Below are 27,218 nucleotides of genomic sequence, written 5' to 3' on the forward strand. Positions count from 1 at the left end.
ACACCCAGAATGTATGCCTATTTAAATCTTCCTCGCCAACCTGTTCAACATTATAATTGTAATAAATGGAAATGATTAAATATAATATCCTTTTTCTCTACTCTTTCTGTCGCTTTCCATTTACGTTTCCTTCTTCTCTTTGTCTTTTTAGTTTTTAAATATCAATATGGGTAAGTATTACTGATGTTTGTTGTAATTACTTTTTTATTATGTTTTAATCCAATGTGGGAAATAATAAAAACAAAAGGGATTACATGGACATGCCCATGGTGAGGCAGCTCATGGTGACATCTGTTTGTCCAGAAGGACAATCTGAAAGGAAATAAAGGAAACAATTTTGCAAAAGTGGCTATTTCTGTGGAGTAAAATGATTTAATTAAGCGATGTTTGCTGAGTGGGATGAATTGAAACAAAGCAGCTTTTTATCATCAGCATAACAATGCAGTTGGGCCAGCGCTTTCACTGTAGTAACAGCACAATCGTGTGGATTTTCTTGCCCTTAGACATCTCCCATCTGGACCACTTAATTTCACTCCCTGTGTAAGCTTCACACTCCACAGCTCATCCAAAGTGCTTGGGTTGAATTTCAAACTTTGATATTTTATGATCTATGTATGATATCCTCTTAAAGAAGTGTACATATAAAGAAGTCATTACAGAGAGAACTATTTATTTTACTTCTTAAATCCGGCCGCTACCGTTGGGCTTAAAGCTTATAAATGATATAATAATATGTTCAGGCTATGCTAATACATTATATCTTTATATTTGTATATCTCTAAAATTGCATAACAGTTTGATTTGACCTTTTAATGCATATGATCATTACAAGCGTGACCAATGTTGGGAAAGTTGAGGAACTCTCATTGTGAAGACAAATTGGTCTTTTAAAATGTATTCTTTATTATTAAGTTTGACAAATGTATCATAAACAAATCAACAATAATTATTTGTATCTGAAATACAGTTGGCAGTATACTTCATTATGGTTCATTTGATGTATTTCATACTATTCATTGTTATATTGAATTGTATTTATTATAACACGGAGTAACTCTTTGATTGAATGTCCAATTGCCTATAATGTTAACCAGAAGGTAATTTTTACTTATTTATTAATTATACATTTTCTATAATTCAGTTAATTGTAACTTCTTTGAAGTCAGTTCACAGAAATTCTTACCTTTCTGCCAAAACAATTTAGGAGCAATTTTAACCATCTTTTGTGATGGCTGGTCCTTTATATTACCGTTTCTGATCATAACACTCATTAATTTGCACATCCATGTTCATTAAATAAACAAAGGCTGGTCACAAAAATGTAGAGGAGAGAGTTAAACAAAACACACCCTTGCTTATTCTAGACCCTAGGAAGTCACTGTCTGTGTACAATTTATTATAACTAGTACAACATGTTACTTTGTGAGCTTTTAAAGTGATGGTAGAGGCTATTTGATAATATAGTTGTGCAGTAATGGCGTATTTTTGTGGGCCGACCTAGAAGTTAGCATCGCAAGGGGTCCCAAGAAAAGAAAGCAATAGGATTCCCTCATTGGATTATAGAGATAGCCCTCTATACAGATGTAGCACTCCAGATAGGACTCACATGGGTGTGTCCCAGCCCAGCGGATCCCAGTGGCTGAGGGCGTTGCCAAATTTCCCCATTTGTTCAATTACAGGATTTAACCATGAGATGGCGCTTCATTCACAAATACACAAAGACAACTGGGTGTTGTAGAACTTAGTCTGTTTGCAATGTTTGCAGCTCTGCAGTTGTGTTTGCTGAATACTGTAGCATTTAATCACTTATTTATTATGGTTTTCACAGGCTACTATAATGAAAAAACATCAGTTTTAGATCAAATAAAGTATATAGTTTGCTTTATGCAGTATATTTTTTGTAATATTGTTGGGGTGTTTTTACACAGTACAGTAGATTGAAGTAAATCAATTTATACATTAAGATAAGATAAGATGGACCTTTATTAATCCCTGTGGGGAAATTCAGTAGTTCAAACAGCAACAGAGTAAGAGTGAAAAACAGGACAGCACAGATTCACACAGATTAATAAAATCAAAAATAAGATGAGCTTTAAAAATAATAATAATGAGAAACTATGTAATAATAAATGAATAAAACTAAAATATAATTATCATATCATATATTGTATTATTAAGTAATATTGAATGGATGAACACATGTATGCATCAATAATTACAATTGTATTTCTAAATACAAGTTGTAAAAATACTTATATGTATTTAATATTAATAACATAATGATTAATTTCAGATGATAATACTTTTCAGGGTTAGGTCCGGTCTGACAGTGCTTAGCTCTCTGCTGCAGAGAAGATCACTGCTCTAAACAAAGTCAAAAATCCTACATCCAAACGGAATAAATATAATTAATTATGATGAATACGTACCTGTGTCCGCAACCTGCGCCCGCAGGGTTAAACCTAAGCGCGGACCTGTGTCCGCAACCTGCACCCGCAGGGTTAAACCTAAGCGCAGACCTGTGTCCGCAACCTGCACCCGCAGGGTTAAACCTAAGCGCGGACCTGTGTCCGCAACCTGCACCCGCAGGGTTATCGCAGGGTTAAACGTGACGCGGACCCACGTCCGCAACCTGCACTTGCAGGATTAGCATACGCAGATCCGGAGTCATAGCCTGACAGATACGGAACCGTAGACACGTATACACGCTGACGTGTTACCACCCCAGTTATAGGTATATTTACCATATTTAGTGTTTGAGGGACCTTTGGATAGCCAGCACGGCACTGATGTCCGGGCGGATGTAGGATGTGAAGGCAGAGGAGGACCATCGTCCGAGTTGTTGCAGGGATGAGGATGAGACGCCTTGATTAGCAGCGGAGGTAGCTGCGCCTATCCTGAACGAATGCCCCGAGAATAATTGGGGCGATAAGCCGGATCTAATGAGAACTTGCTTTAAGTAATGATTGAACTGGCGTTGAGTTAAGGGAATATCCCCTGAAATAAGAAATAGTGGTGAGAGAGGATTAATGAAAGGTCTAAGATGCAGAATTTGATCATGGATTTATAAGGGCAGAACAGGGAATCGTTGCGAGCTGCGATGACGGAGCAAGCGCCTCCGTATTTGGAGTGCTTAATGCTTAAACTAAAATGCTAGCGTGGAAGGATAGGTCGTTTTTTTTTTTTCATATAGCCTATTATAGATGTCTCCGGTACCGATAAAAGACCAATACGTTGGAGCTTAACGGCGCGTAAAACACACGTGATGACATCACCAATGAATCGACGACTGAATAAGTTGGCAACTAATTTGGTAATCAATTTTGATCGATTAAGTCGATTAGTTGTTGCACCCCTACTGCCGAGGAGATGTTGTTGTAGCAGATTCAGCCGTTGGTGCACCGAGAAACGGAACTTTCTTCTTTTTTTTTTGGGGAAGAAAAAAGAGAAAAATACGATCATTTAGTCAATAATCATTAAATTAATATTGGGAGTGAATTCCTAATTTATTTAGTATCTGGTCGTGTCATGACCAGGATAATGTGCAGCGACTTGTCATTGAGGAGAAGAAGCCCTACGAAACACCATTCATTTCAGGTAATATTGTGTTGAAGCTTGAAACTGCGTTAGTTACTGAGCATTGTAATGGGTAGTAATTACCCGAACTGCATTAGTAATGCATTACGTTCTTCGTACGCAAGTAATACGTTACTGAAACTCCATACTGTAACACGTTACTGCCTGGAACTCACCTTAACCCTGAACTAAAGGTAGAAATGCATAGTGTTGAATTTCCTGTCGGCTCCCAGACCGTAGTCGTGGAAACGGGGGGGGGGTTGACTCTCTGTCGTCTCCCAGCAGAAGCAACACGCTTCGGGTTCAATAACCCATTTTATCGGAAAGACTGGAGAGAGGCGAGCTCTTCTTGGGAGGTCGTTGCATTTATTTAGCTCTTCTGTTTCGCGAGATAGATTCGCAAGATCACAGACCTTCCTTTTTCTGCTGCCTTGTTTACTTCTAGAAAACATGTATCCCGCTCGCTCGCTCTACCATACCCACGCACACATGCACGCATCACGCCCCTCTCTTAAAAGGTAGTGATCTCGTTCTGCATGACCCAAATGTCATAACAATATAACGAAACATCTCGTGAATTTGTTGCAACTGCCTTTTGCCAGCGCTACCCTGACGCCTGTTTTAGAGGTGAGGCGCGGGAGGAAGTAACTTCAATGGGATGTAGCTTAACCCCTGCCTGCCTGCAGGAGGGGTTGTGGTTGAAGCCAGAATGGGTAAAGCTTCGCCTGCGATGAGGACCGTTCCGCGTGAAGCCGGAAGTGCCGCATTTGAGCCAGTGATGCCCTCTCGAGAGACTGAAGGCGTGCGTCAATTGTTTGCGTGAAGAATCCCATTTCCATTAAGCCCGGAGGAACTTCCGTGGAGCCCGATTTCCTTGTCTTTTCCTCCCGCGTCCGGGTTTGCGGGGCGGCCGGCTGGACCCGCTAGATGACTGGGGAACGCCGTCTGTAGCTTAATCCGCAAGACTGCGGAGCTGATGAATAATGCCTGGAGCTGGGACGAAGCCCTGCTGCTGCTTGCGCTTTGACACCTGGAAGACAGCTGATAGAAAAGGGGAGAGCATATATAGAGGGATTAACAGGTGCGATAATTAGGCTTGTGAAATGTTGGCTAAGGAGTGGCGCTCCCTGTCATCCTGTGGAGGGAGCGAGTATTGCCATGATGAGCAATACGGAGTGATAGGTCTTCCTGCCTGTGCATTCATTTCAATTTGCGAACATATGATACATTAAATGATCGTGAGGATGATGATTGAAAATCGTTTGTTTGAGCCGGGCTGCATTTCCTGATGAAAAAACATAGCGATGTTTTGTACTTACACCTAGGCCTACGTGAATTAAACAACATTATTTTGTTAAATAAAAACATGGTGATGTTTAGTAAATGATTACATGTCTCTTATTTAGCACAGAATATAATCCTATCCGTGACATATGGATCTTAACAAATATCCGATCAGATACCTGTAGATCTATCAGCTGTTTATTTCACATGAGTTCCAGTGTGGCAGCTTTTCACGAACTCCCCCTGGTGGATCCATGATCCATTGCAGCTGGTTTCATTACAATTACATTTATTTATCAAGGGGGCGTATCAAGTCCTGCGGGGGGTTTTCTTTTTCAGCAGGGGCCCACCCGTGCCGATCACGGACCCGGACGGGTAGGCGTCTGAAATGAAGCGCTACATCTGTACATAGGTGGCGCGTGAGGCTCAGGTTTGGGAAGGCTAAATAACTTTATTTACCTGATGCTGCCCGCCTCCGGCGTCTATAGAGTGGCGAAGTCATGCCCATCTACTTCCAGTCCATGGGACATTATTTCGGAAAAATTATGTATTGAAGTCAATGAAGAGAGAAAGCTTATCTTTCGATCCCGTTTGAATTGTGCCATGCATTACACATGATGTTTGTCAATCTTAAAAAATGTCCATGTCAAAAAAGTCACAGTTTGTCGTAAAACTGTTGAAATATAAGACTATGAAAAATACGCAACTAGAAAGACTACAAATCCCAGAGTTGCGTAAGTGATGTCATAACTGATGTCACAATTGTTTTCCTCCACCAAATAAGAGATAGCTAAGATAAGATAACTTTAACAAGATGCCTGTGTGCTTAGTACCAGGTTGTTATCATACCAGCAATGGGTCTTGCTCGTTCTTTCGCTTCCCGTCTCATGAACGGACCAGGAGTGGCTGGATTAAGTTAGCTACCTAGCTAGTAGCAAGCACGTTAGTTAGCATTAGTCTTAGCCTTGTCATTTTTATTAGCCTTAACATGAAGTAACATCAAGTAACCCAACATATTAAACAGTAAGAGTAGTAGTCATATTTCGTGAACCCTTTGAAGAGTACTGTCACACCGGTGTGATCATTCTATAATACACCATTTAAGCCCGGGGGAGAAATGCTAACACTACATTAGCATCGGCGATATTTTCTACTTCATGCTATCTGCACAAATGGTTGACATTAAACATTAAAAAGATCAGGCAGTTCAGAGAGAATCAAAGGAAGGCAGGCAGCTTTGCATGACATTCTTCTGGATGTGTTGATAGTGACGGTAGTCAATCCCTTTAAGACAGTAGTGACGGCCATTTTGGTGACGTGTGTTGTTGTGCGAGTCTGCGAGACCAGAGATGTAGTTCATTGAGTGTTTCACACAAAAAATGTGTTACTTCACAGTTTTACGACACATTTTTACTTTTTTGACTTGCAAAATTATCTTTTAAATTGACAAACATCATATGTGTAATTCGTGGCACAATTCAAACGGGATCGAAAGATAATCTTTCTCTCTCCATTGACTTCAATACATAATTTTTCATAAATAAGGTCCCATGGAGCTCCCCCGGAAGGGGAGGGACTTTGCCTCTCTATTGGGATATTTTTTCCATTTTGTCATATCACAAAGGGTCTTGATAACAAAGATATTTCTTATCATTAGCAGATAATTGGTAATGACTTATTGTTGAAGTACTGAAAGTATAGCTCATGATAAGACAAGGCAATTTTGTGTGTATGTGTGCGTTATCTTACATTTCCGTGTATGTGTGTGTGCGTGTAGTCTCAAGGTAAGCCAGCCACATCATCTGAGCATCCGATGAGATAAACATTCAACAACACTGAGATCTCACTATTATATTAACCATCTTCTGTGTGGGAGAGTTTGTGGTTAATTGGGTCGGAGAAAGGGAGGGAGACAGATGGAGTCAGACAGTTTGACAGAGAAGGTGAGTGTTAATAATCTAATACTGTATAAATAAACTTTGAAGAGGAAGTCATGTAGAGACCTCCAGGTGACAAATCAACTTCAAATAAAAGCTAGCAAGATAAATGGCAGCCATTCATTAAATCAGGGTCACTCAAGAGGGTTATGAATAAAACACATAGGGACTCCAGGGAAATAGACTATGCTAAGAACACACACATATCAGGTGAATTAAGTCAGTCAACATGTTTCAAATTTTGTAGATTATTTTTAATATATTTGGACCAGAGAGTAAGAAAAACTGCAACACTCTGTCTATTTGATTGTTAATGTTATTGGATTTCCATTGAACTGGGTCAACCGACATAATGATTAGGCAGTTGTGAGAGGTTATGTTCATTACATATTTCAGTAATTCACATTCAATAAAACAAAAATAATGGTGTACAATGTGTTTCTGTTTCGCAGGCCTGCAGTAATAGTATTTTTCCTTTAAGAAGAAATTAGTTAGCATTATAATCAGGGTTCGAGTTATAAACTGAGCTCTATGGGGGTATTTAAAACTAACGCACGCACGCAAACAGTCACAGGCATAGATTGCGCAATAATGTATTGCGCACCTTGGAGGTGCAGACTCCAACTGATGGTATATATTGCACACCCTTGCGAGTATACAATTTGTGTCTGATGTGTTAGGGCTTCAAAGATAATGACAAAATCACAAAAACTCAGGAACTCTGTACTTGTGGAGTGTCACAAACAGCGCCTCCGTTTATTACGTTTTACTCTCTCTCCACAACTTAATCGTCTGCTAGCTTATGGTACTCGTAGTATGTAAGGCAAGGCAAGGCAAGTTTATTTATATAGCACCTTTCAGCACCAGGCAATTCAAGGTGCTTTACAAAAATGAAAGACATGCAGACAAAGGCATTTAAAAACAGTAAAAGATAATAAAAGAAACATTAAAAGAAAAACAAAAAATGAAAGACATTAAGAAAATGGCATTTAAAATAAGTCATTAAAAAGAAAAGCTAATAAAATAAACATTAAAAGATAAAAGTTACAGTGCAGTCTAAGATATGAATAGTTCAATTATTTTGGTTCTTGATTTTTTATTTATTCACAGAACCTCCCTTTGGAAATCCGAACATTTCCGTCCCGATTGTTAATTTAGACTGATTGTTTTCACCATGTTATGCTCGCATGACATCCACAATCGGACCCTCAGGAGGGTGTACTAGCCCCCTACTCTGCTTTGCGTTCCATAACAAAGTCTTTAAGTGTTACCTGAACACCCGGTGTTACCAAAACACTATTTTTCACCCGTCGGTGATGTGATACCTGTTCCTCAGTACAAATCACCCAAAAACTGATCGTAAACCCTGGCTACGATGGATATCCCAAATATCCTACATTCGAGCAGTCCCTCTCATAAATGTCATGGAGTTTCAGACGGTTTTCACCATGTTTTGCTCGCATGACATCCACAATTGGACCCTCAGGAGGGTGTACTAGCCCCATACTCTGCTTTGCGTTCCATAACAAAGTCTTTAAGTGTTACCTGAACACCCCGTGTTACCAAAACACTATTTTTCACCCGTCGGTGCTGTGATACTTGTTCCTCAGTACAACTCACCTAAAAACTGATCGTAAACCCTGGCTACGATGGATATCTCAAATATCCTACTTTCGAGCAGTCCCTCTCATAAATGTCATGGAGAGATTAATTACGTTTAAATTTAAAACATTAAAAGAAAAAATACATGGATAAAAGTTACAGTGCAGTCTAAGATATGAATAGTTCAATTAAAAGCAGCGACAAAAAGAAAAGTATTCAGCCTGGATTTAAAAGTAGTCAGAGTTGCAGCGGACCTGCAGGCTTCTGGGAGTTTGTTCCAGATATTTGGAGCATAATAACTGAACGCTGCTTTACCATGTTCAGTTCTGACTCTGGGGACAGAAAGCTGACCAGTCCCTGAAGACCTGAGAGATCTGGATGGTTCATAATTTAGCAGGAGGTCAGAAATGTAATTTGGGCCTAAACCATTCAGTGCTTTATAAACCAGCAGCAGTATTTTGAAATATATTCTTTGACACACAGGAAGCCAGTGTATAGACTTCAGAACAGGAGTGATGTGATCCACTTTCTTAGTGTTAGTGAGGACTCGAGCAGCGGCGTTCTGAATCAGCTGCAGCTTCCCAATATATTTTTTAGTGAGACCTGTGAAGACACCATTGCAGTAGTCGAGTCTACTGAAGATAAAGGCATGGACAATATTTTACAAATCCTGCTGTGACATTAGTCTTTTAATCCTAGATATATTCTTTAGGTAATAGTAGGCTGATTTAGTAACTGTTTTAATGTGACTGTTGAAACTCAGGTCAGAGTCCATGACTACACCTAGATTGTTGGCTTTATCTGTTGGTTTGAACATTGCAGACAGAAGCTCAGCGCTCACTTTTATACGTTCTGACTTTGCTCCAAAAACCATTACCTCAGTTTTATCTTTGTTTAAATGATGTCAGAGAAGAACGATTGTCGTGCGTTTTTCAATTCCAAATTATAAAGGCCAAGTCTCTCTTTATACATTTCAAAGTGAACCTGGAGATTTGTTTTTCGCCACCTGCGTTCAGCTTTTCGACATTCTCTTTTTTCTGTTTTCACGGTCATGGCCTTTCTCCATGGAGATATTTTCTTGCCAGACACTTCCTTTACCTTAGTTGGAGCAATGGCATCTATAACATTTTTAATTTTTGAATTAAAATGATCTACTAGCTCATTTACTGAGATGTTAGCAGGGGCAAGTGTGGAAGAAAAATTCTGAGTAAACATTTCCCTAGTATTTTTAGTTAAATATCGCTTTGTGGTTACCTCTTTTTGACCATTTGTGTGAACAGAAATAGAGCTCTCAAAGAAAACACAGGAATGGTCAGAGAGTGCAACATCAGTCACCACAACCTTAGAGATAATCAGACCCTTTGAGATAATTAAGTCCAGAGTGTGCCCCTTATTGTGCGTGGGCTCCGTCACATGCTGAGTCAGTCCATAGCTATCAAGAACACAAAACAGTTCTTTAGCCCCTCTGTCCTGGGGGTTGTCAACATGGATGTTAAAATCACCAACAATGACTAGATGGTCAAAGTCAATACACACTATAGACAGCAGTTCAGTAAAGTCATCAAAAAAGCTTGCACAGTATTTGGGTGGTCTATAGATATTTGCCCCAGTGAGATGATAGTGAACTGTTCATGAACTTGTCATGAAAAGTTCATGAAATATTAGTGAACCATATTCATGAACAGCTCATAAACAGCTCATAACAAAGTTGATGAACTGTTCATGAAAGTGACATGAACATTAAATGGCACTAGGGCATTTCATGAACTACTCATGAAACTCCTGTGCTGGAATGGTTCATGAACAATTCATGGAATATGGTTTTAGGCAGGTTCATGAACAATTCATGAAATGGAGTTTTCAGTGAGTGTGTAGGGATATTCAACCAAGAACATATCAAGAACTGTTCATGAACATATCAAGAACTGTTCATAACAACTTTATGAACCGTTCATGAACAGTTCATACCCAGTCACTGAATATAATTCAATGGCTGGCTATGAACTGTTCATGAACTGTTCATGAACCATTGACTGTGGGTCAATTGGCAACCATAGAAAACAACAATTATGTCAATCACAATGGAACTTTACTCAAATTAACAAACAAACATACATGTATACAGGTGGAGCACTACAATTAATCCTATCACTATTTGAAGCACAGTTCTTGATACTCAGCTGCACAAAAAATATTGTTACGGGTCCCAAAAGCTTGGGTTCCACAGCAACAATAAATGATTTCTGTAGAAAACAGAAAAGTGCAGCAGCAATAATTATACACAGGATCCGGTTGATCGTCTGGAATGCTTCTTATTCAAAATTAAAAGTACACAGTTACATTCAAATAGCTGAACTTTACAAACATCACATTTCTCCATTTAAGTTATCTGTCTGTCACAGTCAATTACTGTATCTCAAGGAGAAATTCAACATAGTCAATATAAATTGAGTCGAAAGAGATGAGTTTTCAGTCTGCGCCGGAAGGTGTGTAAGCTTGCTGCTGTCCTGATGTCAATGGGGAGCTCATTCCACCATTTTGGAGCCAGGATAGCAAACCCACGTGTTTTTGCTGATGGGAACTTGGGTCCCCTTCGCAGCGAGGGTGCAGCGAGGGTGCAGCGAGGGTGCAACCGTTTAGTTGATGCAGAGCGGAGTGCACGTGCTGGGGTGTACGGTTTAACCATATCCTGCATGTAGGAAGGGCCAGATCCATTCGCAGCATGGTACGCAAGTACCATTGTCTTGAAGTGGATTCTAGCAGTTACCGGAAGCCAGTGGAGGGAGCGGAGGAGCGGCGTGGTGTGGGAACATTTAGGAAGGTTGAAGACCAGACGAGCCGCTGCATTCTGGATGAGCTGCAGAGGTCGGATGGCACATGCAGGTAGACCAGCCAGGAAGGAGTTGCAGTAGTCTAGGCGTGAGATGATGAGAGCCTGGACCAGAACCTGCGTCGCTTTCTGGGTCAGCTGGGGACGCATCCTCCTGATGTTGTAAAGCGTGTATCTGCAGCAGCGGGTTGTAGCGGCTATGTTTGTAGTGAAGCACAGGTTGTTATCTATAAACACATAACACTATCAAATAATACTTTCTATCAATATATCTATCTTTACCAAATAGGAGATCACAAAAATACACTGTCAATGTTAATAAACAAAAAACAAGGCAATGTGCCTGCAAGACTGCACTCAGGTATGCAAAACATATTACCTGTGCGCAGCAGCTAACCTGCCTGCGAGCCTTCGCTCAGGTCACATTTACCCAGGCGCGGCTGAAGCCCGCGAAAATGGCATCTATTGTTGCCGACAGTTTAGTATTTTTAAAATACCGTTACTATGTCAAACATGCTCAAAACCTTCTGACACACTCTCCTAAACATCATATCTAATTCACACAAGTTAACATCGATCATTTTCATTATGTACTGACCTGTAGAAAACAGAAAAGTGGAGCAGCAATAATTATACACAGGATCCGGTTGATCGTCTGGATTGCTTCTGAGGAGGGGGCGGAAGTGTCCCCCCTAAGGTAACCCAGATGTCACCGCTCACCTGCCAAAGGTTCCACCTTGGCGCTACTTACTCGTACTGCTTCTCAAACAGTACAGATAAACCATAAAATGATATGAATGTCACCAAAATAAATACAGATAATGTTCAGTTTCAAATTCACTATTGTTTTGTTTTAAGATTAAAAGTTTTAAAAAAGAAAGAAATGTTCAAATAGTAGATGAATATTCAAGAGGTCTTTAAAAACATCACACTGATCATCAAAAGTTCATAAAATGCTCATGAATATTCCAAAAATATTCTGAACTTGCCACAATCATCCAAAATTCATGAAATGCTCATAGTCATGAAAAGTTCATGAAATACTCATGCAAACTTTTTGGGGTTTTAATTATAATGTTGTGATTGGCTGGATCATGAAAAGTTCATAAATTGCTCATAAACGTCTGTCATGAGCAAAACAGGAACTTTATATGAATGAACAATGTTCATAAACATTTCATGAACTGCTCTTTAAAATGGTTCGTGAGCATTTTAAGAATTTTGGTTCATGAACATGACAAGTGAACATATAATGAGTTGTTCATGAATGTTTCATGAGTGCTCATGAACAGCTCAAAGTCATGAACTCCATCTTGCAGGGGTACACAGCCCTCCTGTTCCTTGGAATCCTTGTAGCTGCTAACGAGCTGTGAGTTAGCATACCCTTCTCCATTATTTTGCAACACTGGTAAAGTGGTGTCATTCCCACGACATAGTCCATTCACTTCCACGTTAACTTCCAACCGTTACATTTTCATTTCCAACACAGCTATCTTCTGTATAAGTTTGTGGAAGTCATCTGTAGAGAACGGAGGCATTTTGCTACCAACTAGCTTAAGCTAAATAGCATGCAGTAGCCTACCATGCTTTAGCTGTTGCTAGGCCACGCTACTGTAAGACTGAGGTCGTAGTACAAATCTTGAAATATGGCTGAAACCCTCCGTCTATTTACGAAGATGAACTGTCCCAGTGATAAGTTAATGTCCAGGAGCCGCTGCTCAAAGTTTTCAGAGAATAAGAGTAGGAAAATCAGCATAAAAAGTAAGCAGAGGCAGGAGCAAGCAGAAAAGCGTCTGCACTGTAAGAAAGATAAGCAAGCATGTAGGCCTATGTGTGTATCTTGTCAATATATTTGAATGTCTGTTTATATAACGGTTCATTATTCAGGCGCGCGCAGCACGTTCACAGTCTCAGGCATAGATTGCGCAATATTTTATTGCGCACCTTAGGTGAAGTGCAGGCATATTGTCATTCAAGAGAGAATACGATGCATATTTCTTTTGGAAAACATTGTTTTGTTTGCCTATTTACCTCGTTAACGTAAATAATATTCATTACAGTGAAAAATGCATTATTTGTGATCAAAATAATGGTTGTTGGTAATGTATATTAGCAACCCCCACAGATGTTTGATTTCACTGGGTCTGTGGGAGCTCAGGCCCCTCCTTATGGGAGCTCAGCTCCCATTGGCTCCCACGTAACTCGAACCCTGATTATAATACTTCCGGTTCCTTTGTCTCGAAGTCAACAGTTTGCTGAACGTGTTTGGGTTGGCTGTAATAAGATAAGAAATAAGAAACATTTAATATGTCAGTACACAGCAAATGATGGCCTTTGGAATAAACTCCCTCTGAGTTAAAATCAACTACATTTGAGTGTACATGTGAGACCATCTAATAAACTCAACGGCAGAGTTAAAGTTACTCTTTTCTTGCAGTTGATCTTTAACCCTTTTCAGGAGTTAAACATGAACACTTGTGGGAGTCAAAAAACTACTCCCAAGTAGTTCAATACAACTACCACTTTAGAGTTAATTTTAATGTGGTAATAGTTAACACTTGAAAGCGTGTGCATTCAACACCCATGGAGTTAAAAAAAAATCAATACAAATGACTACAAACAACGTATTGATTCATACAAATGTGTTGGTTTTATTGGAAAACTCTAAAAATCCATTGTTGATGGACATTTTGAATAAAGTGCTGTTGCTTTTACCAACAGTGTAAACATGTTACATGCAGCGAACATTCACATTTAGAGCAGTTGTGACATTTCAAATGAAACTAAACAATTAAATAAAAAATAAATGTGCAGTGTTGACATCCTCAAGTATGGCTGCATAAACTCAGTGCATTAAGTGCAAACATTAGACAAATGGGCTCACTGCACAAAACATTGCATTACAGAACTTCTCTGTATGAGGTATGCTTTAAACCTGTTATTCAAGTGCATATACAGACATGTAGAACAAATGGAAAGGACAAATTCCATTAAGCAATCAATACTGGCAAATTAAATAATACAGCTCTCTGACACAACATACACATGTGAATTACACCCATACAACATTTGGGATCAAAAGGTTTGAAATGTCTTAATCCTTCTTTTTAAAGCACCAGTATCTTCCTGGGGATTTTTCCACTTAATTTAAAAGCATGAAAATGGTCATGGAAACACGTTTCATACTCGACCAAAACAAAAATTACTTTTCCATTGTGAAGAATGATACAGGTTATTTTGCTGAACACCGGCATGTTTTCATCTGTGCTTGTACAAACAAAGAGGCCAATTCGATATTCACAATTACACTATTAATACACACAATTTAGTCTCAAGTTTTTACCAGGATACATTCCATGAATTAGTTTAAGGTGTCTGATCAAAAGTAAAGCTGTATCAAAAGATGAAGCACAGAGGAAACATCCAAACATTTGTGCTGCATTAGTTAATTACTGCTTGTTCAAGAGCTTTGCTCTCAACTCTGACTTTTGGAGTTTCTACTGTTGTGCCAATGTCAATATTGTACAGAGTAGTCTGCAGAAATGTGTACAGGCTGGACAGAGCATCATCATATGTCACACTAAAAGCGAAGTGGGACTTGAAAATCTCATCAAATGCACCCAAGGATGTACATGACTGACAAGGAAGAAGCTTTTTGTCCAAGACGATGTAGAAGCTGAAAACTTGTGCCTTTGAAGTGCCTGTGGCCAGAAGATACGGCTGGTGGGTTCCCTCAATGGTCATCATGTGATCCTCAATGCTCTTGCAGGACTGAAACAAAATGAAAAGCATATTCATATAAGCCATTAGTTTAAATGATTGGACAAACCACAATATTTGGAATTGGAACGCATTGTCTTGACAAACCTTGTGAAAAATCTCCAGATGATCTATTGCCTCTCTGACACTGATTTTCTTGGCCCGCTTCCTTCCAGCTCATTGTGGAGTGAGAAGATGCAGCAAGACAAGAAGAGAAGCCATGTCGCTGTCCGACTCTGGAGACAGTGGAAATCATCTTCACATTTCTACATTGTCATGGACACGGTTACCACTATGAGGGGATGTCAGGGACATTATTCAGAAATACCATTCACATATAATTATGCAACTCTCACACACATAACTGAAACCAAAATCATGTATCGACACATGAAACATTCTCATATACAAATGCTCTCTCACACAACATTGTATGTTGTGTGGGAGAGCATTTCATGTGTGTGTGAGAGAGGGTTTCACGTGTGTGTGTGTGTGTGTGTGTGTGTGTGTGTGTGTGTGTGTGTGTGTGTGTGTGTGTGTGTGTGTGTGTGTGTGTGTGTGTGTGTGTGTGTGTGTGTGTGTGTGTGTGTGTGTGTGTGTGTGTGTGTGTGTGTGTGAGAGAGAGAGAGGGTTTCACATGTGTGTGTGTGAGAGCGTTTCACATGTTTTTGAGAGTACATTTCACAGGTGTATATGATTAACTTTTAAATTCAGTTGTGTCATTTCAAATATGTGTGTGTTTCTAAATGATTTTTGTTTCTGTTATGTGAGAGTGTTTCATAATTGTTTGGGAACGGTATTTTTGAATATTGTCCCTAACGGCCCCGCATACACAACAACATGATGCACAGCATACAGGATGTAGATGATATTGTCAGACAGGAATGTACAATTGAACGTTAAAGTTCAATTGACATCACATCAAGTCATCCCTATTAATAGTGAAAAATAATGTTAATGTTCTTTTCTTAGTGAAAATATCAGAAATGATCCCTATCCTGATATTCAAGACCATATTACTACACTTATGGAGTATGACTGTATGAAAGTACCTGGCTCATCGGTGTCAGATGCTTCATTCAGCACAGATTTCAACTGATTTTTCAGAAGAGGAGTCTCTCTAAGGTCCCTGGCCTCTCGTAGGACTTTGTCTTTAAAACCGCTGTTCCATCTTTCCAGGAACCTGGATGCAGTTTCTGCTCCGAACATCAACGAGAAATCTTGCAGAATCTAATAAAAAAGAAAGTAAGATTATTATTACAATCATTTAATGTAAACCAAGTATTTTTCAAGGAGGGAATTAAAAATGCAAAATGTGTTATACCAGTCCCTTAGTGTCTAAGAAACGAGGAAACATATGAAGTAATGAAGTATGTTGGCAGATTGCTGTAGGTCATGGATCATATGTTGACGATAGTGGAAAGTTTCTCTCATCTTCTGGAAGACTAGGTCATGGTCAGTGGTGTGGTGAAGAAGAGACATGGCCTCCATACAGTCGTCTCCTGTTTGCAGGTCGTCTATGGAACCAAAACTTCTAGATGATGTTGGACCTCCTTTTAGCTCCACTCTGTCTGGGTTTGGATTGGCGTTGCACAGTCTTGACACACCACTCGAGAAAGCCTTTGTTGCTCTGAATGTCATAGAAATGTTCCTAAAAAGAAAAGAGCGCTTCTGGTTGGAATGCAGACAATATCAGGTTTTTCATAGATCTAATGCAAATATGCTGCTGCTTGTACACAAAAGACCAAATAACCTAAATGTGACCACAACCATTATTTAAAAAAAAAAATGACAACAATGCAAACTCACATATCCTTTTGTTGAGTAAGGGTCCTTCAGAGATGGGAAAAGTGACACAATCCCAAGGGCATGGAACTCCTTCGTCGCTGTACTTACACCTCTCCTGCAAAAGCAAAATAATTGGTTTACAATAAGATTTTTCCCAAGCCAAGGCTCTTACCCTTCCTTTTCACACATGTGAGCTACAATGATGTTAACCATTAATCGCCTGGTGGAATCTTTCAGACTCCCAGTATCGTCGTACTCATTGATCACGGTGAACCCTGCCGGCTTAGAAGTTAGAACCTGCTCCACCATCTAAACACAATTTATATGACATAACAAAAAACAATTAACAAAATAGATCATGTGTAACCAATAACAAAGCTTCTTCAGTTAAGTAATGTACAGTACAGATCAGTTTTGGGGTAGTTATTCGAAAAAAGTAATGAGTTAGACGGACGGGTGGCACAGTGGTCTGTGCATCCGATCATCTGATCAAGGGGGAGTGCTGGGGAACTCCAGTTCGAAACCCGCCACAGCGTCAGGCCGTTGTGTCCTTGGGCAAGACACTTCACCCGGATTTGCTCCTGTGGGTATTGTCCACAGTACATGTATAATACTAATGTATACTTGTAAAAAGCGCCTCTATGACCTCGAGGCGTGAAGAAGAAATTTGCTGTGTACATATCCTACTGGTACCTGCTGAAGCTGTCATAAAAACAGCTGTTGCTAATGTAACAGAGTTAAGAATGTGTATAAATAATTATTAGTTTATAAATTACGATTTACAATAGTTTGTGAATTTTATCTTTATGAGATTGTTTCCTTAATATCTTTGAGTAATGTTTCTAGTGAGAACACTTTCCCGTTGCACATCGTTTTCTACTTCCTGTATGTCATTTCCGCTTTCCCCTCACACTGAAGTGAGGATTGCTGAGGGTAGGTTGGGCTAAGATTTGTGTTACAGTGTATTACATATTTGTGTGGTAAACCGGTTATTTAAGTTGATGAAAGTGATGTATTTTGTTAAGTGTCAATTTGGGTACATTATTAACCCGTTTTTGTTAAGTTTTCACCGTAAGAAATAGTTTTTTGAGTGATATTTACGATGTGGTTTTTGCGGGAAATAGGGCGATCTGCACCATTTTGTTTGTTTACATGGCAACATTTTCTGACTTTTCTTTTGTAAAGATGTGCAACGAAGATGTAAAGGACATTTTGTGTTTGTTCTCAGGTATGTTTATGTTTGTATGTTGTGTGATTACTTAAAAATAAGATTTCTTGGTCATTTCCTAATTTCTCTATTTGTATAAATAAGCTAGTATGTATTAGGGCTGTACCCAAATATTCGACTATTCGAATATTCGTTCGTTGGTCATCTATTCGGGTTTTAATTTCATTATTCGGATATTCGTTTTTTTTATTTATTTTCAATTAAAAAATGTTCCTAAATGTATGCTATCAATAAAGGCGAATTCCCATATTCTTATACTATATTTATACTTTTGAATTGCACTGTTAAAATGCGGAAATATATACAATCTCAGCCTGTGCTCCTGACACAGGCTGACGCGTTCACTCACAGTCACGAACGCAAACGGCACGCTTCACCTCGTTTCACACACCTGAACACAAAATGCCGAAGACTTCAGCTGTGTGGGACCATTTTAAATTGGACGATGGTAAGAAGAAGGCAGTGTGCCAAATATGCGACAAGAAACTGGCCTACCACGGTGGCACAACAACTCTGAAAAGTCACCGGATGCTGTAAGTACTAGCTTAGCTTAGCTTAGCTGTTGTCAAGTTGCCATGATGAAGCTGCTTTATCTGTCGTTTAAACAGTAATGTTACACATGATAAAATCGTGCACTTACTTTGCTTGGAAAATAGTTGCAAGCAAGCAACCGAATAGTTTTTTTGTATTAGTTTTTCAATTTGATCCGAATAGTGAAAATAATAGGAGCAATGTGGGAACATCTGGGACTAAGGCAATTATTGGCATACAGTTCGTTCATTTATTTTTCGTTCTTCATTTATTTAAATACTGTTTACTGTATCGGTAACAAGTACACTGTTAGGCCTACTGTTACGGAACATAAATATGTGTTTTGTATCTTCAGGTTGTAAAACGTAATTTGGAACCAGATTTGGTCCCCAGGCGCTGCACTACGGCTCGGTTAAATGCAGAGGACACATTTAGTTTTAATGTATGCGAGTACTGAGACAATAAATAAATATAAATCGTAATAGTATGCTCTTTCTGCAATTCTGCTTAACAGCATGTTGTCAGGTGTCTCGGAGCGTGTTATGACATTTTTTTGTAAAAAAAATAAGTTATTTAAAAAAAAATAATAATAATCTTTCCGCACCGAATATTCGAATATTCGCTGCTGATTACTACCCGAAACATGGTATTCGGGACAGCCCTAGTATGGATATTAGATAAAGGATATTTTGTGTTTGTTCTCAGAATAAATGCCAGAAAACACACTCAGATGCTTCACTGTCCGTTTCCTGATTGATAACGAGTCGCTTACGGTTGTGACCCGTTAACAAGTGACTAAATAAGACTGCTAAGCAGGATTGGAATTTCGTCCTTTTAGCGGCAAGGACATTTGGTGTCACAACATTTTTTAAGGCACAAAGGCAGGGGCGGGACTACAAATCAGCCCGGGACTCTCGACCGGCCCACTTCGGTACCGAGGTACTTAAGGGTAATTCCACCGGCCCGGACTTGTATTATCACTGGCCCCACCATTGTAACCACTGGCCCGGAGCATTCGTCCAAAAAAAAAAATCGACTAATAATGAAGAAAACTAACACATTTGTTGCAATAGCCTAGTAATGTATGCACTAACTACATTACTACTTGCAGGCTATAACATTTGAATCATCAGTTCTTCCTCATTTTCCTCAATTGTTCATATTTGGTTTATTAAAGGGAAATGGAAACACTTTTCAAACTGCTTTCCATGCGACAATATTACCATTAGGAAATGTATTTATCTAGTCTATTTCCAATGTAAACGATCGAGATACGCGAATTTACTTTTTGAAATACGTGCCTAATGACCATGGGCGCTTCCATTGCTCCGGGACTTTTCCAGTGATGTCACTGATTGGGTGCGGCTTCCTGGGCCAAAGCTCAATAACAAACAACATGGCGTGCAATGCACCAGTACTTTACATTACAAGAAAACGGTCGTCGTCAGGAGTTTATTGTATTGCCCCAGGCTGCACAAATGGATTTTATACAAAGAAGGAAGAAGTACATTTCCATAGGCTGCCACTAAAGGATGAGAAGCTGCTCAAAGTCCAGTCTGGATGCCTGGTTCAATACAAAACATTGGATTTGAAGCCAGGATCTGTTCCCACAATATTCGATTTCTCAACGTATGCAGTCGGGAACACCGACCGTCCCAGCACGTCGGCCGCGCAAGACAATGACGGTGTCAACAAACGTGAAGTTCGAGCCACCAAACGAGTTGCTTCAGCTGCCGAGAGAGAGGTAAATATTGCAGCACTACCAGATTACTAGCTCACACATGTATTTACTGACACAGTGTGACCTTATTAATTAACGCAATCGCGTCCAAACTAAATGGTAGCTATTATTATGACGCACAATAGAGAATTGGGGGTGTTCTATAGCTCAACTAATTAAACTGGCATACACACGCTCATCTGTCGAAAACAGCCCTAAAAAGGCTAGTATTGCTATTGATGGATGGTATTGCAGGACCCAGAGCGCACAGAGCGGACAGCAGATAACGGAATTGCAGTTGTATTGCTTATAGATTATCAGAACATTTCAAAGGGGACACAGCCCCATTGTATATTAACCTATGGATTAACTACATCATCGTTTTTATCGTTGTAATGCCATTGAAGACCAGTTTAGACCAGACAATGAGGAAGGTAAGCCGTTAGCCTGGCGTATGTTAGTACCTAGCGCCACTTGTTTTGATGTACGTTTTTGTGGATAACCTCGCGAGTTTGTATCTTTCAGTGTTGAGGTGGGCACCGTTAGATTCTGTGTCTCCTTGCGATCATAAACGATGTGTTGGATGTGCGGCTAGGATAAGTAATAAGGGAGCTATCGGTGCAGTAATAGGTTAGCATTTTCGCTCGGGGCTAATTCAGAGGCTCACTGTTAGCATTGTGTTTTTTTAATTTTTTTATTCCGGATCGTATGCCACTCTATTCGACCGAATCGGTTCATAAACATAGGCCATGGGATGCCTGGTAACTGTAGATGCTTCCACATCAATGTCATCTCCCGACGAATAGTCAAATTCATCGTTCAAAACGTCGATCTCATTGCAAAATTCCTCCATCGCTGCCATATCTGCTACGTTGTGTTGACTTTTGGTGGAGCGAAAACACAGCCAGTGACGTCACCATTTGGGACTCCCCTAATGGCGGCGGCCTGGTCCCGGAATTCCCCACCCGGCCGGCGGATAATTCATTTTCTTTTGGCGAGTAATATCATATACAATAAATATTACGATCAATATCCATTGTAAAATGAATAAACTACCGGAATATTATAACTGTAATTGGTGTTTCCTTTCCCCTTTAAAATAATGATATTGTGGTCTTTGTTAAAAAATGTCTGCTATTATTATTTGTATAATGCACTTTCTGCCTTCCTGTCATTAGGAGTTAGACATGTAATAGCTATGTAATTGATTGGATTAGAACCTTCATTATCCTAAACTGCTGGGACATTTCCTTATAGCCAATACCTTTATATTGTCTACTCTTCACTTAGCCTACTTGTCAGCATAGGTCGGCATTGATGTACAGAGCCGACAGAAGACCTTGTTTATATTGCCATCATATTGAGTGGTGCAGCCAGTGACGCGTCCTAAGACCAGGAACTAAGCTGCTGGTTCCCTCGACAAAAAGCAATGGGATTTCTCCACAGGGTTTTGGAAATAAGGTCTGTGGAAAACAAACCTGTTTGATAAATGCACGTTTTGTTCAGCCGGATAATCTCCACCCTACTTTTATAATTTTTGAATCATAAATCTAATCGATAGATTATAAAAGGGTTTTAGGATGCGTCACTGCACCACTAGAAGCCAACTCCATCAAGCTGGCTGAAACTTCCTCTCCCTCTTCTTCTCATGCTCCCTGACACTCTCCTTTAACTCCTCCGGTGACTTTCTTTTATTTGAAGATTGTTTTTTGCCCGGCGCTTGGCCGGTTACTGCTGGTAGGCCTATTAAAAACATTTTGGCGAATGGTTAGGTGGCGCAATAGTCTGTAGTGAAGGAGCGCGCTCACGGGAGCCTGCTCGCGCTTCGCTCCGCAGCAAACAGCTCACGGAACGCTATGTTGTAGCGTTGATAAACGAAACAATTTAACTAAATTGCTAGTCAAAATACAAATACCACAGGACCATTTTTTTTAAAGCAATATTTTTAGTGGGCCCAGCGGGCAAGTGGAAAGTAGGCTACGTTATGCTGGCCCGGGGTGTCTAAATAGTGCTTCCGGGCCAGCGGGCCATTTATAATGTTGAGCCCTGGCTGGTTACCGACCGGCCCACATCGTCCGACCGGCCCACTTCAGTACCGGCCCTGCACAAAGGCCACATGCCAGGGCACAAAGGTCATTGAGGCAAACATTTTGATTTGGAGAATTCAAATACATATCTACACTTTCTGATAAGAAAAACACACGAATGACATGTAAAACAAATCACTTATTTAATATCAATAATTTCAAACATTATATCATACAGGCCTATGCCTCCTTAGTATTACCGTATATAAAATGAAATACTCTACTTTGAATAATTAATGTTTGGTATATTTTCTATCTACTACTTCTCCCATTCACAAATCTGAAATCACATCAAAACATCTAAAATTATATTACTATGTAACAAATATATTCTATTTCAGAGCAGAAGAAACAGCCTTCAAGGGTCAAACTCTGCACATACATTATTCAGCAGTGCACAGTGAAGCTCAAACATTCAACTGTATGAACACGCAATACTTTGAAATGCAGAAGTGTGTGCGTGTGTGTGACAAAGGTCACTTTGTCACTGTGGACTGACGGCTTCGGGCCTTGTACTATTGCACATGTGGGTTTGCACTTTATGAAACAACTTTCCTTTGCAGAGATAAAGTCACTCAGCACTTCAGTGAACAGTTTGCACTTTATTTGGCGTGATTTGCACAGTACAGTTAAACATTTCATATGTGCATATTTGTATACTATTTATTGATGTAGTATTTATTAAATGATTAAACCGTAGTCAATTGGAATGTCGTCTGGCAGACGCTGGTCGGGTCCTCGGCTCCGCCTGAAAAGATAGGGGAGTTAGCAAGAGCGCCGAAAGTGTTTATCCTGGTTTAAGAATGACAGCGGTTGAGAATAATCAGGGTGAAAATAATATGTTGAGGGTGTATACATCATGACGTCAAGTTGTATTAATTGTACAAGTTACCACTGTGTAAAGTTGACATATCACTCACCCATGATGTCTCGTCCGGTGTCCGCAACAGTGTGTTCGGCCAGAAAGGTCCTTGGGGGGAACAAACACTGACAAAGAAGGTTCCGGGACAAACCAAGTGGCGAGATAGGCACAGGGGTTTCTGTTTTAGTTGGGAATGTATTTATGTATATTCTGTTAAGTATTAATGTTTGTTTTGGGTTAAATCAAGAGGTGTTTATGAATAACTGGTAATGCTATGAACATGATATTGTGAAATACGCTTTTGACGATTATGATGAGATGTAGTATTGTCATTACCAGTGAATGGTTTCTCCCAAATCACATACAGGGAAGATCCTCTATAAATCAGCCAGTCTTCAGACAGAGAAGGAGGAGGGAACATGTACAGGGTGAGATCCTTGTTGCTGGTGACTATGTGCACATGGGAAATAAATCCCCACACCGGGTTGTATTTGGACGTTCTGCCTCTGCCTCCGCCTCCTTGCTTGGTCGGGTTGCTAAACGGTCAGCTTCACAATTGGTGTCAGAAGTGGGATTTACCAAGTAAGGAGTGGAAAATGCAGAGAGGAAAAAGAAACGACCAAATGGAGGAGCCAGATGATGGGGTGGCTATACCTGGAACTGGTGAACCAGGGGACGGGCTTGAGGAACTGACGAGGATGATGAAAGCACTCATGCAGGGAGACGAGATGGCAAAGGGTTGAGCAGCAGTGTGGCCAACTTCAAGCCCAGGTATCTGAGATGAGAGAGAAGCCGCAACAGAGCAAGAGATTGATGAGGAGCGACCCAGAAGAAGAGGGGACTTCGTTGATGACCTGGAGCAGACATCTTTGTCTAGGCGAAGGTCGCCAAGACGTCAGAGAGAACAACCGCTTCACCGCGAGCCAAAGTTGTGGCCACTGGGGCCAGATGACGACATTGAACAGTTTCTCATCACCTTCGAACGCATGGCCCATGTCTGTCGTTGGGACCAAGAAGAGTGGGCTGTCCGATTGGTTCCCCTGCTGACTGGTAAAGCATGCAGTGCATATGTGCTAATGGACATTAGAGACTCTGAAAACTATCAGCAAGTCAAAGCAGAAATCCTGGCCAAATACGAGATCACCGCTGACACCTATAGGCATATGTTTCGTGCCCTCAACATCCAACAGGACGAGACACCACGTGAGCTGTACGTCCGACTGAAGGACCTCTTCTGCAAGTGGGTTAGGTTTGAGACGTCCAGCATAAAAGACGTTTGTGAGACACTCATCCTTGAACAGTTCCTCCGCATGGTAAACCCAGAGATGGACGTTTGGATCCGGGAACATGATGCAAAGTCTGCTGAGGAAGCTTCCCGCCTCGCTGAAGTATTTCATTCAGCAAGGAAATGAAGCATAAGCTTTGCGAACTGCCAGAACCGATACCCATCGGGCAAGAGTAATGCTTATGGGGGTGACCGGGGTTTGTTCAGTCACCAGCTACACATTTCTCGAGTGATAGACAGTTCATACCCCAAGCCCCAGACCAAGCTCAAAAGCCTTTGAAACGACAAATTAGGTGCTATCAATGCAATGCTCTGGGTCACACCAAGCGATATTGCCAGGGTCGGCTCTAGAACAAATCGAATGGGGGGGAAATCATTTACAAAGGGGGGGCACACACTGCCGTCAACAACCAACACACAAACACCAACGCAACTTCAAAAAACATGCTGTAAAGTCTATTGTCTTTCACACACATTGCAGGGTGTAGTGCTATTGTATAGCGCACCTATGACTTGTGCATAAATCCACGGTTGTGGCACAACCACCAAAACAGAAACATTTGGACATAGGCCACAATATAAAAAGGGTGCAAATGTATTTAGTATCCTATCCATGTGAACATGTTTTAGGTGGGTGTGGACCTAACCTCCTCTAGGAGGGTCGGGAGGCATGCTCCCCCGGGAAGATTATTTTAAAAATATTGAAGTTAAATGCATCAATCTGGTGCACTTTGAGAGCAACATTAGGAGATCTATGGATAGTCTACATCTCTCAGCATGAAACAGAACTGTACACAGATTTACTTTTTCTTTATGGATATTTTACAAATCACTCTCCTACTGTATTCTTGTGTTACTGTCATATAGTATTTCATACCCGTTTTTTTATTTATTCTCTTATTCTTTAATAACTATAATGATCATATAAAGGTATTCCTCGCAAATACTGACCAAACCGTTTGAGACCCACTGAGATAACTTACACTAAAGTGAACTATCTAAACACTGAGAGTCCTTACCTCACTGAGCTGAGGTTATATATATATATATCCTCTCAGTCTGAGGACTCTCCTCCACCTTGATGTAGAAACAGTTCTTTATATCCGTTAGCATAGCTAGCTAACCAGATGCTAACATCAACATTCCACGTTACCACTCGTGCACTCACAAAATGCGATCGTGCCACACGCACACAGAGCCGAGCTTGAATGAAACAGAGACCCAGAAGTAGGCTACTTGTACTGTACTGTATATCGTATTATTTTCGATGGCTTTACTGTATAATCGGTGTAACAGATTAACAGATCGCCACTGGGCTTTCATCTAAACACACAGCCACGTAATGATAACAAAACAAAGGTCGGGAGTCATTGGTCAAGCAACACACCAATCAGAGAGCAGCAGTGAGCACACCTCAGGCTGTGTTTTATATTTGTATTCTTTATTTCGGACGTATTTCACACACAAAACCTTTAGTGGAAATGTTTTCACTTATATGATAAAAAAAGTGGCAAGGCTTACCCACCCTGCGTTGGGGGGGCACAGTGACTCATTTGGGGGGGGCATGACCCGCGAATGACCCCCCATGACGACCCTGAATATTGCCCAGATTTAGGTCACCAAGCCATCTCTCTTGTGTGCAGTTTCTAGGCCAGACAGGGTCGAGAGATTTGGTGAGAAAGGCAGAAAGATACCAGTATTGACCGATGGGCAGCAGATAGGAGCGTTGCTTGATATAGCATATTTTCAGTCAGTAGTTGTGTCAAGTTTGGTCCCTCTGGAAAAGTGGAGTCAGGATACTTCAACCATGAGCTGCATTCATGGCGATCAACATTTACCCCACAGCAGAGGTCTATCTGACTGTAGGAGGCCAAACCTTTCTTTTTCCTGTAGCATTAGCCCCAACATTGCCATACCCAGTTATTCTTGGTAATGATCTTCCCACACTTTATGACCTAGTGCACCAGCCAGTCAAACCTCGTAATGTTACCACAAGAGCGCAAAAAAGAAGGGAGAAGCTGAAGCAGAAACGGCTAGGAAATGGTGCAGTATCAGAGAGAGATGGAGCTGCAGCTCATGGAGAAGGAGCGCAAGAGACAGGAGGCATACGACGATTTCCTCAAAGAGAGCCTCCTGGTTGATGAGCTTGTCAGGAAGGGGTACGATGAGGATCCGGTGCAGAGCCAGCTGAAGTTGGAGAAGGTCAGAGCCACTCTGCAGCACATTGAAGAGTCCAAAAAACACCGGGCGGAGAGGAGACCCATGGAGGAAAGCAAAATGACCAAGGCCAGGGAAGTCAAACCGGGTGGCTGACTGGTTGTCCCAAAGCCGAGACTGTTAAGACACTGTGCTTCCTGGGGAGAGGGGTAAGAAAATGTGACGAAGGTAACTTCATTCACTGTGGACTGCTTCGGGCCTTGTAATATTGCATATGTGGGTTTGCACTTTATGAAACAACTTCCCTTTGCAGAGATAAAGTCACTTTAGTGAACAGTTTGCACTTTATTAGCATTGATTAAACCGTAGTAAATTGGAATGTTGTCTGCCAGACGCTGGTCGGGTCCTCGGCTCCGCCTGAAAATATATGGGAGTTAGCAACAGCGCCAAAAGTGTTTTTGCTGGTTTAACCTGTTAAACCCTGAGCCTGTTTTTCAGGTTTCAGGCTCGAAAATGACATTCCCAGAACAAATGACCATTTCTTCCCTTCTAAAAGGGTTACATTAATAATT

The sequence above is a fragment of the Pseudochaenichthys georgianus genome, chromosome 22 (genome assembly GCF_902827115.2).
Source record: "Pseudochaenichthys georgianus chromosome 22, fPseGeo1.2, whole genome shotgun sequence".
NCBI classification, from domain to species: Eukaryota; Metazoa; Chordata; class Actinopteri; order Perciformes; family Channichthyidae; genus Pseudochaenichthys; species Pseudochaenichthys georgianus.